Genomic DNA, 15,436 nt, shown 5'->3' with positions numbered 1-15,436 from the left:
ACTTATTACTGAGAAAAAGAAAGATTTCTCACAAGTAAAAGGCAAAGTGCAGAATGACAGGAATAAAGTTAAAAGTTGAAAAGGTGATACGTAAAAGTAGCAGTTTACGATATTTCGTCAACAATCTGGAATCACTAACAGATGCATAAGCACGTCTCCTCATTGTAGAAGGGATTTCGTCTATTGTGAAGTGTGATTGTGATGCTGTCGTGGTGGCTTTTTGGTGAAGACGAGGTATAAATTTGGAGAGGAGAATATGACGTGAGTATCAAAGTTATTTGCCTTTGTTTGTTAGTTCTTTCAAGTGAGTGTTAACGAGCTAGAGCCGACATTTTTTTCATGTTACTGTTAAACCTTTCTTTTTTCTGACGCTAGACGGCATAGCCTTCGATCATTTTCCGCTCAGTTTAGTAACATTTTTGCACATCTCAGAAGAAATTTATCGCTGCTACTATAAGGAAATTTTGGGTGATAGCTGTCAGTTTCTCTTTCAGCAACAAAGCTCATTTGTTAGATTTTTATAATGAGTTTTTTTTTCTACTTCCGGTTTTCTCTTTTCAGTCAGTAGTTCAGCAAATATTCATCTGACGAACAAAAGAACCACATATTCGTGATCCTCGTTAAATTTGTGGTAAAGTTCATGTTTTATATTGTACGAAAGCGTACTTCCGGTTTTTAGAATTTTCCTGGACTATTATGCATCAGGAAAAATCTCGATTTTGACCAAATTCTGGATTTCGCTTAAATTACACTTAATCGACCCCAAATTTCACGTAGATCACGAATATTTAGTTTATTTTTACGACAGCTTAATGGTTAAGGCGCTATCGCTTACTTCCGGTATACTTCCGGAAAATTTGCATAAAACTAGCAAGTGAGCTTTGTTCTCTGTAGAATTCTAAAGACTCCATGCTAATTTTAAGCAAAGAGAAATGGTATCATCAAGATTTGTGAGCATCTTAAGACCAGTCCTTCAAATACTGAGTTTTGAGACGTGTCAAATAGATGGCGACATGGCGTGTTGATGGTGTCAGTTAGGCTTATGATGTCAAAAGTTAAGCTATCTTTTCTTCGAAAATTATCAATGATTTAATGAATTCATAGGTAAATTCGAGTGATATTTCGTCTGTAACTTGTCGGTGATGTGTTCTATTCCGTGTATATGTTGGATAACCTCAATCTTAATGTTTCTCATCAACTTACAGGAGGAAACGTGAAAGCATAGACTCGTAGTCTATGGTGAAAGGGTCGTGCAGCCTACATCAATGTTCAAAATCATTGTATTCTACTAAATGTGCCATCGAAATGATACAGGCAACAACCAACACTAGCTTTATTACAGTATTGCTGAAACATGTATTCTTCTTGTCTTTTATTAGGACTCATCATAATATTCTGTTTGTATTCGACTTGCTAGATCACCAACCCTATTATGGATCAATCTCTCATTCCATCTTCTAAAGAACCTTGGATAACAGATCATTAGTTTCATGTGTAACTTCACTTCTCATGTCACTGAACTTTCTTCATTGCAGTCTCATATGTATTTAAAGTATTGATCTGCACTTACATCTATCTAATAATTAAGAGACAATTTCAATTGTATACTCATGCTAATATAACTGTTAAATTATTCTTCTAGATCATAGACGTCAAGCACATTGATGACACAAATTATAAACAAGGTGACTTATTTTTCTTTTTTTATTTACAGGTTCTAAACTCCAGGTTTCTAAATTTGCATGGCAGACTTAATGAGAAGTCACGTCCTTTCAAGAAAGTCATCAAGGTCCCTTGTTTACTAACCTTTTGGCTGCTATTTGAGGTATTGCTTATGCTGTCACTACAATCTTGTTTGAATATTATTGCCATCCAAATAAATGTTCATTCTGCTACAGGGTAATCCTTCGCTACTTGTCATGGCCTTCATCCACAGGTGAAAAACCGACGAGAGAATGCTGCAATCCAAGACTGATAAATTGTTTAATCGTTACATTAAATTATAAGTGCATATTTGGGCTCCCTTCTTTTCTGTGGCCCCGTTTCCCAAACTAACCACTAACCAACGCCCGCCGGTGGTCACTCACCCGCTGTGAAACCAGGAGGAGGGGAGGGCTCTGGTCGAACGGGGACTTGGAAGGCGCATGATCCGACGAAAACTTTTGGAGGGTCATGAGTCTAACCCGGAAGCCTAGTATGACTAATCGCTCCCCAGTAAAACTTGCCTCGCACTCTTCTCTCCTCTTCCATTTCCAGGTAATCTCCCTGGATCTACGCCGACACTGCATGTGCGAGTTTTAGCAAGCAATCCGTCACCCAATTTGACAAAAAGTGATAGTTTTGTTTTCACGGAAATTTCGTCAGACGGTTACAAAATTTCTAATTCAACAATCTGATGTAGAAATTTGCATCTAGTCTACTGGTGCAAATTGCGATTATTTAAGCTTGATTATTTAGGTGATGTGTTAAAAGCAATTGTGGGTTTTTTAACACATCTCCTAAATAATCAAGCTTAAAGAATCGCAATTTGCACCAGTAGACTAGATGCAAATTTCTACATGAGATTGTTGAACTAGAAATTTTGTAACCGTCTGACGCAATTTCCGTGAAAACAAACTATCGCTTTTTGTCTAATTGGGTGGCGGATTACTTGCTAAAAAGCCTCGCACAAAAAAAATTGTCTCGAACCGGACGCTCTGTTTAATGAATTGTTTATTTTGTAAGTGTTCCAGTATAAAAATGAGTTTTACATATTATATAAATGGTTTATTTATTTAACAATATCATTTACATATTACAGATATTTGCCATTTGTGGAGAAATGGGGGTTTAAGGAATGGATGTTGGTGGATGTTATGGGGTTTGAGGAATAGATATGGTTGTATAGGTAGGTATATGGATGTGATAGACAAAGGATGTTATGTCTACTTTATTAAACAAACCACGACTTCTTCTAGCTAATGAAAATCAATTTCCCCCTTCCCCCAATCTCCTCCTCGCTGGTTTCCCAATCGCGAAGGCATGTTTATTATTTGTTCAACGTAAAAATTCCCCGTATTACTATTTTTTTTTTCATTCTAAACATATAAACGGAACTTCATAGACGCAAATAGCAATTAAACAAAATACTGGATGTATCTTATGTAGCACAACACTAGCGATTCAACACCAAGGAACTTTTCTGTTCTTTTTCAACATATGAACGGTTAACTGCATAGACACAAATGACCATACACAAATAACCATTAAAACTGGATGTAACTTGTGTGCACAACACCAGCAGTCCGGCACCAAGGAACAGCAACAGCATAACTCGATGCAAAAAATCTTTCACCAGTATAGGCTGCAACAACATGCCATATTGGACAGCAACATCACTGCTACGTAAACATAAACCCATGACCAAAATGAAATTAATGTTTGATCAATGGAAATTTAGTATAAAATACAAAAAAAAAATCACTTCAAATGGAGTTCACCCAAATATTCTATGGCAACACTATCTGATAACTATAGGGCTTATTCACATCGCGAAAATCCGACTTCCAGAAATCTGGCAACGCATGATATGTCTAGTTTTTTTCGTTTACATGGCAAAGGCCATAAGAAATCTAAGTGGCTTCAATAAAAAAAATCTAGTGTTTTTAATTCGGAATATTTCTTCAAAAGAATTACACAGTGCTCTAGGTAAGATATCGGTCGTTAATTTGATGTATAATTTACTAGGACTAAAAAATTGTTTAGGGCTAAAAATTTAAATGTAAAACTTTGTTTTGGTTTTTTTGAGGGAAGAACGGGGAGAAGAGGGAGAATGGGACGAATGGGGGAGAAGAGGAAACGTGGGTCCCCTTTTTTTCGTACGCCCTCCTCCCTCCCATTCTCCCTCTTCTCCCCGTTCTTCCCTCAAAAAAACCAAAACAAAGTTTTACATTTAAATTTTTAGCTCTAAACAATTTTTTAGTCCTAGTAAATTATACATCAAATTAACGACCGATATCTTACCTAGAGCACTGTGTAATTCTTTTGAAGAAATATTCCGAATTAAAAACACTAGATTTTTTTTATTGAAGCCACTTAGATTTCTTATGGCCTTTGCCATGTAAACGAAAAAAACTAGACATATCATGCGTTGCCAGATTTCTGGAAGTCGGATTTTCGCGATGTGAATAAGCCCTATAGTATTAACAAGCGATCCACGAATCAAGTAGACCAAAATCCCGGAACGGCTTTCCAGATCTAAATCCGGAAAAGGCCTTAAAAATATAAAAAAAATATAATCATGTTCGTCTCTGCACGCCGGATTTACCTGCGTTTGCGGAAAGACGAATTTCCCACCCGTTTACGAGATATTAAGCGTTAAAGTGTGGGTTTTTTGAATTTTGTCAGAAATGGGGGGTGCTTTTACATCGCTTTTCTGAAAAGCGAAGGAGCTATAGCAAAAACTAATTGTATAAAAAGGTTTATTGCTATCTCAACTAACAAAATCCAAAAGGAATTTTCTTTCCGGATTTTATTGGTTGAGATATGGCAAATTTACTGAGAGGCTCATTTTTCCCTTTTCCCTCTCTGTCTGGCAGCCATTTTTTTGTACTCTCCGCCGCGATCCTCGCGGAAGCAAGCAGAAGGTTTTATCTGTTGGCCTTCATTTTAGACCCATAGAAGTCATATCGGCCTTCATATTTAGTGGAACCAAGCTGGCTTCCGCAAGGGGCGCGGAGGAGAGTACAATAGAAATGGCTGCCAGACAGAGAGGGAAAAGGGAAAAATGAGCCTCTCAGGAAATTAGTCACAACTCAACCAATAAAATCCGGAAAGAAAATTCCTTTTGGGTTTTGGTGGTTGACATAGCAATAAACCTTTCTATAAAATTAGTTTTTACTCTAGCTCCCCCGCTTTTCCGAAAAGCGATGTAAAAGCACCCCCCATTTCTGACAAAATTCAAAAAACCCACACTTTAACGCTTAATATCTCGTAAACGGGTGGGGAATTCGTCTTTCTGCAAACGCAGGTAAATCCGGCGTGCAGAGACGAACATGACTATATTTTTTTTATATTTTTAAGTCCTTTTCCGGATTTAGATCTGGAAAGCCGCTCCGAGATTTTGGTCTACTTGATTCGTGGATCGCTTGTTAAAAAAAATTTACGTGAAACTAGATTATTCTTTTAATTCATTTGACATTTGTAGTGCTCTGCAGCGAAACAAAAACATTCTTTTTACAGTATCTGCCTATCTTGTTAATCAATTCCCAAAAAAACAATCCGTAACTCAATTTACATATGATTGAAGGAAAGAGTTGTTGTCATGATGAAATCATCCCCAAATGTTAAAATTAAACGATGTAAGCAATTATAGTAGTCCAAGCCTTATACTTCCCAAGTTAGAACCTATAATTTCTATCAAATTACCATTTCAAGGAGTTATCTTGCAGTTCTACTGTATGTCCAACATTTTGGCAACCACAATGCAGCATGATCTAGCGTCAACTCAGATATGGCTGATCCCAGAAGACTTGAAGCATGGAACTCTCCCACACTCCAAGGACAACATCAGCACCAAAGACTGCATGCAACAGCTCAATTAAATCACACCTTTCACTGGATGACAGCAACCAATCGATGTGCACATTAGACTGCAACAAAGAAGCGCAGACTTAACCTGGCTCTTATTCCTACTTATTAAAAAAAAAAATACTACTGATCATGATCAATATCAAAGTTTCACGTTTTCGTAAAGTGTCTCGAAAACCAATGGCGGGTTTTCATTTCAGACGAAAACACGCGCGCCATCTACTGGCCATAATTTTAACCACCTAGTGAAAGCCAACACACTTTATAAATCTTCCACAACTTCCTTTATATATGTTCACTTAATCTAGCTTGAAAGATTTAAAAAAAGAAGGGAATAACTGAATAAGACTCACTTGAAAGTTGTATGACAATTTCCCAGCAGTATAGTAGGCGCGAGTAGGCGAGGGCTCTTCAAGTCTTCAACTGCATAAAGTTCACATCAAATGGTACTAATTATTAGTGATCCTCATGAAATTTACAGCAGACTTAATGTGTATCAAACGAAATCTAAAATGCGATCATATCGAAAATTTCTGAACGGTTAGGTTAGATCCAGGGAACAAGAAGAATGAAACGAAGCTTAGTTGACACCCTTCAGTTGCATCTAGTGTCGCAAGTAAAGAAGATAAAAGCGGTACGTGAGCAAAGAAAAAATAATGGATTATAGTGTACAGTGACTTGTTACAAACATTAGACCTCATATTAATTATGACATTCCTAATTTCAGATTCGAATACGAGACGGCGTAGCAGAAACGGCCTTTACCACTAAGCTACTCTACATGAAATTACGAAATCAAAACATTCCTAACCATTTTCAGCCAAGTACCCTTTAACGGATGTAATCGACATCCGGAAATAGTTAATAACGGATTGGCGACCAGAGTGTAATGGTTTATGGCATCTAGTGTTGTATCAAAAGGCCCCGGATTCGATTCCTACTCCCTCCACACTGTGTCCTATTGTTTCCCATGTCTGTCTGTACAACCTATCCCTGCATGTACAAATTTAACACACAACTACTAACTAAATCTAATTCTTACTCACACATTTACTAACACTAATCCACTGTGGCATTTAAAAGAAACAAACCTTGAGATAAACAATTCAGAGATAGATTGCCATCGTAATTTGTGCGACAATCTTGTACGTCGCTGTACTCGAACATTGATTACTGCTGTAATAGGCTGGTATGATATGGCAAAACCTGAATGCAAACCTTTTTGTTTCTCTTTCAAAAAGGAATGTTAAAATAATTCCGAAAAAATGTGACAAATGGGGGAGGGGATAAATCACATAAATAATGACGAGATGCAATTACCGCAAAAAATAACCATAAAAGTATACATGGTACTCTTACCATAACAAAAAAAAGACAATTCCAAAATTACCCTAGGTATGAGAGAAGATTCGCAAGGGCCCAGCTCTTAATACATCCGCGTTGACTAACACCATAACGTCGCAGACCATTAACGCGTGAAGATGGAATTTTTCACTGATGTGTTTCCTGTTGAAAATAACAAGGATAAGTAACTAGGTAATCAAAATGTTTTCTATTACTTAGCCGTATTTGATGAAAGGACTTCCAGATCTTTGCAAGCTGCAGAGTTGGTGCAAGACTTGACATCCGGCCAGTTCTTCACTTGAAACTATGGATTCTCTTTCGGAACGTTTAAAACTTGTCGAATAAAGCAAAATTTGATTTTCAAAAAAATTTGTGAATATCCAGGAGTTAACCACGGTGTCGTTTGATACGTTTTAAAAGATGTGGGTGGCCAACAGCATGAATTTAATAACCAAATCTGTCACGGGAGCTGCACTTTCCTAGAGCAATGAAAGGATGGACATGACCTGAGTGAGGATTGAATGAACAATGTAGATATCGTTAAAGCCACGGCAGCGAAGTAGGAGTCTCCACTTTGAGGTCACACCTTTCTGTTTTCTCCTGCTCACGGCTGAGGTGATTATTGTTGCTTCTTGGCTGATCGTCACCAGCCAGCATCCGCTCCAGCTAGTTGATTGAAGAATAAGGGAACCACCTAAAAGATTATGCACCAGCAAGATGACCGTGACGATGGAATTCTTCAAAAAATTAAAATTGTCATTCGTTAGGGAATCAAATGTAAATCAAAATATTTCTCTATTACTTGCCTTTGGTGCAATGCGCAGTATGTAGTTAATATACCTTCTAGTTCATAATTCTTCTTCCTTTCTTGTTCACCATTTTTGCTCCTCACATTCAAGTGTAAAACAAGGGGGCATATGCAAGCAACCATGATTGAGATAACATGGTCAGGTTGGTATAGTCGCTTTCACTGACGTCTTGACGATCGTTCAATAATCCTGGTCCAATCAAGATCCATGACAATGGCAGGCAATGGAGAGTAGAACTAACGGTCTGCAGCATGGTGGCATGATTGCCAAATGTACTGCACGATCATTTTAACTCGCCAGACAACCAATAATGGAGAACTTGCGCGACATTTATAATTTGCAGTGGCTCTCCTCTAACGATCGGGTCTTGTTGAGCGAAGACGTATTACTACTTGCTAGTTTAAATACGCTTGCTCTTGCACTGGCCATTCATGACCAACTTGAAAATATTGTCAGCTGTTATTGGGAATTTTGAATTTGGAGAGGGGTGCCAAGTCTGCTTTCTTCCTTGACAGTGACTCCTTCAGAAACAATAGTGCACACCACCATTATATGCCAGTCTCGGGGAGTGTAGATTAAATCTTGTTGGCTCTTCTTCAGGCTCTGCTATTGGTTCAAATTCCACCATCTGAAATAATTCTTTGCTGCCTAAAATAAAATATTAGCTCTTTTATGAGAAAATGTGTAGTTTATTTAATATACCTCTATGTTCTTTTGTCCAAAGAATATGGGAGCCACCTGACTCCTAACTGATTATGTACAGCTCTTGACAAAGGGATGTCTCACATTTCGTCTTGGCCCCAACTGCAAGCAACTGCTGTTCAAATTGATGTGACTGCTAACCCTGGCATAGACTCGAGATTAGAATTCTTGTTATTTCAGGTTAAATAGGTTCTGTCAGATCAAATAGGTAGGGAAGGGTGACACTGACTGTTTGAGTTTACTTCATTAGGTACTTGGCCCGATAAAGACACAAAGTTCAAAATTGTCTTGTATCACTCACTCTTTTTCTGCGTGGCGAGATTGCTTATCCAATTCAGGCGATACAACCATTGCCTCACTTCTGCGCCGATAGTTACAAGGGAATCCTAAGCTTTATAAAACATTTCCCTTACTTGTCTGCTTTCTCTCAACCACGTGTATGGGGAATGGACACCAGTGGATAACACAAACTGGCAAAAGAGAACTTTTTGCGAACGGACTTGGTTTTCGTAATCCTTACTACAATCATCTAACACAAGGGTTGAAACATTTCCAATACCACTCTGCGTAGGGAGCCAGTCCTCACTGTCGAATTGCCGATGATTTTAATATGCTGCTTAACATTCTTCGAAGTATCAATGGTTACATGGTCGGTTACTCAATAATTTTGTGCTCGAAACTGCGGCTGCTGCAGTCATAGCCTACTCTATATAGGAAGCCGAAAGGTTTGGCCTTTTTTTGGAAGCCAATTTGGGTTCCCTTCCTCTTATTTGGCTCCGCCCTAAGTGGGCCCACGGGAGCCAATTTATCGTCTAGTGGCGATATTTGAAAACACGGATTTGTTTACGTTTCTATCGATTTGATTGTTAAATGGCTATGAAAGGCCATTCACTAAACAATAATGTCCACCGTTCCATGTAACATTGTCATGAAATCCCTCACGGCAACATATTAATGGTGTGTTCATAAATTACAGGGTAATCCCCCCAAACCATAACATTCGAAATTTCGGAGGGCGTGTCATTATTTCGCTCACCAGATGGCCCCCCTGGGTCCACTTGGAAGATGCGAAATCGGAGGAAAGGTGAGCAAAGTAGGCTTCACTTTTCCAACACGCGAGAGATATCCTTCCTTTCGGCTTCCTATATAGAGTAGGCTATGCTGCAGTGCTGCTGCTCGAAGCATGGCGAATTGGCGACCAGTGAAGCCATCTGGGGACGGCAGTTCAATACCAAAGCAACGCCACCTATTGGGGGAAATAAATAGTACGCCATCTATTGGGAACAAATCGACAGCGTTCCACTGAAAAACATGGGAAAGGGGAACTCATTTGTGATCTGATTGCCAGATGCAGATGCGACAACTAACTAACAGGCTAACAGCTAGGACCTTTTTTTTCAGAATATTTTTCCGCGAAACAATTCTGACTTACTGTAATTTGATTTATTAATTCTCGTGGCTATTTTCTGCACAATGTTAATGGCACGAAATAGTCGGTAATATACTGAGTAATGTTAAGGCAACGGCTTTCTTTGAATGCAATGCCCGGAGTCGAATCAGCGTTTTGAGACTAAATACATACCTCCTAAACACTTTTTTAGTAATTAAGGTAATCCTGATACGGTAACTAATACGACGATCCGTACTTTAATGGAAACTATTACTTGCAGTTTCGAATAACAATTGCTTCGTAATTGCTTCAATTTTTTCGTGAAGTCGTGAACTGAGGCATAGGGAGCTTCGCTACTACGGTTTACTTTTTCGCTCGTCATAAATGATGTCACTAGTAGGTTGCCGTGGGATGAGTTGCCAAACTTCTTAAACTATACGAGGACAAAGACTAATCAACAGCTCGGATTTGTTTCTGCGCCAAGTTAGAAATTCGTCGCCTAGGATAGCGGGTATTTAATGGTGCCATTCAACTGATGGGTCAAGAGGAATTGGACGCCACCCTCGCGCTCGACACTTTTCTCGCTATCTTGATTTCCTTTGTGCTTCCCGTGACTTTTGCGAAGGAAGAAATATGCGAGAGAGCAGCAGATATCCATCGATTCACCAGGATAGTCTATAAATTCACATTTCTTTCGTCAGCGAGGAGCGCAATTTATTTCCGTTTCGGAAGATTTCTTCCAAAAAAGGGGGGTGAATGTTCCGAAGAAACTAGAGGGGCATATGTCTCTAATGCTCCGCTAGGAGAAGACTCTCTCGCTCTGCAATGAACTCTTTCGTCTGGGGGCTGATGCAAGCGTCGCGCGCAGGAAATGGTATGGTGTGTTCCAAAGCTCCTATATAGTCGCCAGCTTCCGAAAGTCGCTCGCAAACGGCGTGAATATAAGGAAAACAACCAGAAAGGAAATGGGAGAGGATGGCATTGAGGAAAATGAGGATGCTGTAAACTAGGGAACTAAGGCGGGAAGTAACGTGCATAATGTCGCGGAATTGGTAATAATATAGCTCATGGAATTTGGTGTTTTCTTTGCTAGAAAGCTGTGCTTTTCTTGCTGTACTTGAGAAAGTTTACGTCCCAAAAAAAAACGTTGGGCGAAGTAGTTTCTCCACGAAGAGCGAATAAGCCGACAAAAGATAAAATGGTAGCTTCAATGTAGATTTCTGAAAGCGAAAGAGTGGGTGTGGTTCATACGAAGAAAGAAAGGGAAAAAGGCTGCGTATATACGTAGCCGTTGTTATATACATTTGATAGTATCGATCTACCCCGTTGCCCTTCTCTCTCCTTAAGCTACACGGAGAGGTTTACAAAGTGTTTGCGCATCAAATAGTGTCAAGGTGTGGCCTTTGAATGGATTTTGATCCGCTGTATTATTTAATTCAAATTTCCCGCAGACAAGTTGATGTGATGTTCTTAACAAAAAAATTGCTGTTGGAAGAAACTTGACATCATCAAACTTTGTTGAAAAGAACAGACTCAATCGGAATCGCGTTATGCGCCAGAGAAAAAGTCTCCGCATTGAAATAATTAAAATGGCAATAAAGCAGCGTGTGCAGCACGCACACGACGAATATTGAGTTTCAGCGAGTATTTTATTAATAAAGTGATGCGGAGGTATATAGCCTAAACTACTATATGTTGATGAAGTGAGTTTTGCCGCCAAGTGCCGCTTTTAGGAACTGCCGCACGTCACGCCAACTTTGCTTGGCACCTCAAAAACTAATTCTTTGTCTGTGATGTGCGTAGAGGTATAAGGTGCAGAAAATCGATGACACGAGACACGGCCACCAACAAACAGCCAAGCGCCGTATATAAGAGTGCGTGCCACCAGCAGCAGAACTTTTGTTTGTGCCCCTTTTTCAGACGTCTCTGGAAATTCGTTGATTTTATTTCGAGCTTTTTGGCACAGTTTAAACCTTGTTTTAAACGGAAAAACGTTCACTTGTATGCAAGTAATACTGCGCAGTCATTTTCTGTCGACCGAAAATTGCTTCTGTATTATATTTATTATATTTTTTTTAATGACCGTATTACTACAGTTTAAACTTGAATTAGCGATGGGTGTGTGGTCAAGACAAGTCGTCTTCCGCAGAATATGGTAATGACAAGGGGATAAACCGACTGTAGCGTATAGAAAGTCTCCTGGGGATCGTTAGCACCGAATAAGACAGTAAACGACAGAAACATCTGGTGCCGCACATCAGCAGCAGTGGATGGTCACGTGGAAAAATTAAGCGCGATGATATTTCTTGTGTGTTCATATAACTGGTATACAGTTATGCAGTCTTACAGTTATGCTCAGAGGGAATCATTGAAATTGAGACACTTAATTCGTTCTAGTAGTATTTTGTGCAATTTTATAACTACGCCATTCATTCATCGTATATCTATTCGTTCTTTTTTTCTCTTGTTTTAAATTAAATCACTCGCTTTTTTATACAAATTATCAAAAAAAGGAGAGGAAATTGCTAATTGGAATCATCTTATAACTGGCGAGCGTGCCATTTTCCCACATTTTGCTTCGTGTCTTATCTCAGTGTCAATAACTGGGACTCGTGCTGCGTGAGTATCATCTGTCAGCTGTCATCGCCGATACATGAGCTCAAATGATACACTGACAAAATTACGCCTGTGGCACTAGCTCTGATGCCGTATACCCTACTGCTCTCTACAGGGTACGTGCGAAGGAGAGATTAATTGGCAGTGGTAAAACCCCATTAGTCTTTTCACATATGACTATAATTATTTAGAGTGGACTATTTAATTTAACGTCGCAACATAAACAAGGGCAACGTAGACGCATGTGTCTCACTCGTCGATGCACAATGTGTCTACGTCATACAGCGGTACAGCGGGTAGGACAGTAAGATCCTCGACAATGGCGGTAGGAATAGAGTCAAATAAAGAGAAACATCGTCAGTCTAAGAGTTTTCCACGAGACTTGATGGGTGCGCACATCGTCTTGCACTTCAGAGCTTTTTTCAATTTATTAAAAAGATCCGCATCGCCATTGCTCTGCTGGTTAAAGACCGGCAGCACTCACACCACGTCCTATGTGTCGTTTAATTTATGCGACAACGTTTGAAGCTTATTACGTATACTTTAAGTTTTCTTCTGCTGTCGCGAGCTGATTTGGCACACGCAGACTTATTTTGCCTAAGTGAATAATGAAAGTCCTTTCTCTCGTTCTCAGATGAGCGCACGCTGCGCTCTGAATGCTAACAACAGGAGCGAAAAAATCGACTGCGACAGCTGACAACTCGTATATTCTGTTATTGAACAACTTATTCTTTGCAGGTCGGGATTTATAGCGACACTTTACAGGCGGAATTCTAAGGAAGACTTATTCGGCTGGTAGTTATAAATTAATAATACGCCATACATACGATTTCAGTATTTTTATCAGTTGCGCCCTATGTCCGTATAATTCTAAATACCCCAACAGGCAAGCACCTCGGAGTCATTGAACATGTCCAGTTTATTTTGATACAAGTCCATCCTGCATCATCATCTTGCCATATAACGATGTATGTTCAGAATTGCCTATAGACCCGTAGAAACGGAAGTCATTTGTCTTTGTCCTAAGGCAATTCGATTCGTCGACGAGAGAGGCTAAAATTTCATTTGGGCAAAGTACTTGCTCGCCCTGCTGGCCTTGGCGATGGCCAGGACACGATTCACGTGAAGCTGGTTAATATGATAGGGGATTGGCTCGTTCCCGAAACTCTATTTGATTATTCATTCCGTGATTTATTGATTCGACATGCTATTCTTTGTTCCCTCTCGCTATACACCCTGATGGCCGGCCATGAAGCATGTCCCGAATAATACAAGCTGTTTGACGATATACAAGCTCTTTTCAGCAAGCTTTCTTTTTTGGTTTTTGCCCTATACTTAATAACGTACTGTACGTGTCAACATTTATAACGTGAGCTTTTGCTGGAGCTCCGCACGAACTGCTGGGCAAAATCTTAAATGTCCTAGGTATATTTCGGTTGAAGCCAAAGCTGAGGAAGTTATTCAGCTGCGCTTCAAAGTTCTTTCACCTTGCAAACTTTGCTGGACAAATAACATGTCAGCAAAAGCACTCTCAGCTCAAAACCGTTTGCAGCGGGAACGCAGGAAAAGCTTGTTGGTCTATAATACCTTGCCGTTTCCAAAAAGGTGGTCTATACTTGGGTCTATATATACAAATCACGATATCTTTAGCGCGGAAACCATGGCAAAAATCACAGCGACATTCCCAATTCATAATCACCATCCTATAGCGCAGCAGCCTATGTATATAAGATACAAAAGCAACGGAAATATGGATCATCGCGCGCATCCAAAGATCAAACGATGACTTGAACGAGTTGATTGATGGCAGCAGCACACGTGAGCGCCAGTTCCGGATGGAAAAGCAATCGTCCTCATCAGCATATTATGCGGACGTGCATCAACCCGAAATCTTTGATTTTCAGAGTTTCTGGCTTAGTCGAGAGATTGTAGAGAGTGGAAACAGGTGCTGGGGGCGCATAATATAGCCTAAAAGCGGAAGAAAAAGTTCAAATGATTTTATGGCTTCCGCTTCTTCCGCTATAATAACCAATCGCAAATGCTGTGAAACAAACGCAGATCGATAAATGTACGCATCAGAGTTTAGGTGCGCTTATTGCGTACACGTAGTACTCTGCGCCCTTTTAATCCTGTATGTTTTATAGTCACTTTTTTTAACAGCCAACAGCGGGGACATTAACGAGCCCTTGTATAGCTCTTCGGGAATCAGACTCATTTGGGGATGGATTTCAGCTTGAAGCGAGTGAAACTCTATCGGGAGATGTATAAGAGCTTAAGACCCCAGCATGATGCAGCAGTCGAGCGTGAGGCCGAGTCAAAGTGATTTCAATCCATGATGGGGTATATGTCTCGTGCTCTGTGCTGTTGGTATTTACCAAACTACCAATGCGATTTTTCTTTTGTCTCGATAAATGGATTGACCTTTCCTTCATTTTCAACAGTTAGGAGAAAGGCGCTGGCACAGCCAACAGACGAAAAAGGAAGAAGAACGAGGGACTAAAATCATCCGGCTGTATTAGATATAGCTTTACTTAGACGCGGATTTAGCAGGAGGAGCGGCCGAAAATGGCCGCCAACCAATTTATATCAGGCCGCATTAAGTTTGTCTGTCGTCGAGGGAAGAGATGTTAAGCCCCCCTTTTTCGTATATATATATAATAATCCCGAACCTTACGAAATCCGGTAAATCCTTGAGAGTAAATTGTTGCTATAGAGCTGTTTGGAGCCTGCAGCTTGCAGCTGGCCTCTGCTGCTGCCCATAAAAATGACCTTCCCCCTGATGAAACAATCATTCATGTAAGTTGCTGTGCGGCCGGCAGCTCCAATGTCTCCCTCTGGTATACGCTGCTGGTCAAGTCGCATCACGGCGATCGGCTTTATATTCCCAGAGTGGGAATGAAGATGAATCGTTTTGTTGCTGTGTTACGATTTCACGAGATGAGCTTTATCACGTACGCGCGGTCGCATAGTGGATCACGTCCTTCAAGTAGCCTATACTCGCCTATAC

General features: G+C 40.0%; 2 long non-coding RNA genes across 11 annotated transcripts; one reads left to right on the top strand and one right to left on the bottom strand.

Annotated features, from left to right (window-relative positions):
• Nucleotides 1–606: 606 nt before the first annotated feature.
• Nucleotides 607–2,117, top strand: LOC124341536. Of its 2 annotated transcripts, none has more exons than XR_006918431.1 (5): nt 607–1,139; nt 1,206–1,341; nt 1,418–1,494; nt 1,715–1,825; nt 1,899–2,117. It is a non-coding gene; the product is annotated as an uncharacterized LOC124341536 (long non-coding RNA). The 2 variants fall into 2 exon arrangements; XR_006918430.1 differs by having other exon boundaries at nt 609–1,104.
• Nucleotides 2,118–5,410: 3,293 nt separating this feature from the next.
• LOC124341489 lies at nt 5,411–9,112 on the bottom strand. Of its 9 annotated transcripts, none has more exons than XR_006918341.1 (9): nt 8,725–9,112; nt 8,424–8,565; nt 7,715–8,369; nt 7,499–7,649; nt 7,128–7,418; nt 6,959–7,074; nt 6,660–6,798; nt 5,922–5,991; nt 5,411–5,810 (listed from the first exon to the last, which is right to left on the bottom strand). It is a non-coding gene; the product is annotated as an uncharacterized LOC124341489 (long non-coding RNA). The 9 variants fall into 9 exon arrangements; XR_006918343.1 differs by having other exon boundaries at nt 6,660–7,074; nt 8,725–8,814; nt 8,983–9,112; XR_006918340.1 differs by having other exon boundaries at nt 6,660–7,074; nt 8,424–8,575.
• Nucleotides 9,113–15,436: the final 6,324 nt, after the last annotated feature.

Source organism: Daphnia pulicaria, chromosome 5 (genome assembly GCF_021234035.1).
Source record: "Daphnia pulicaria isolate SC F1-1A chromosome 5, SC_F0-13Bv2, whole genome shotgun sequence".
Classification (NCBI taxonomy): Eukaryota; Metazoa; Arthropoda; class Branchiopoda; order Diplostraca; family Daphniidae; genus Daphnia; species Daphnia pulicaria.
Note: the sequence above shows the minus strand (reverse complement) of the source record. Positions and strands in the feature narration are given on the sequence as shown.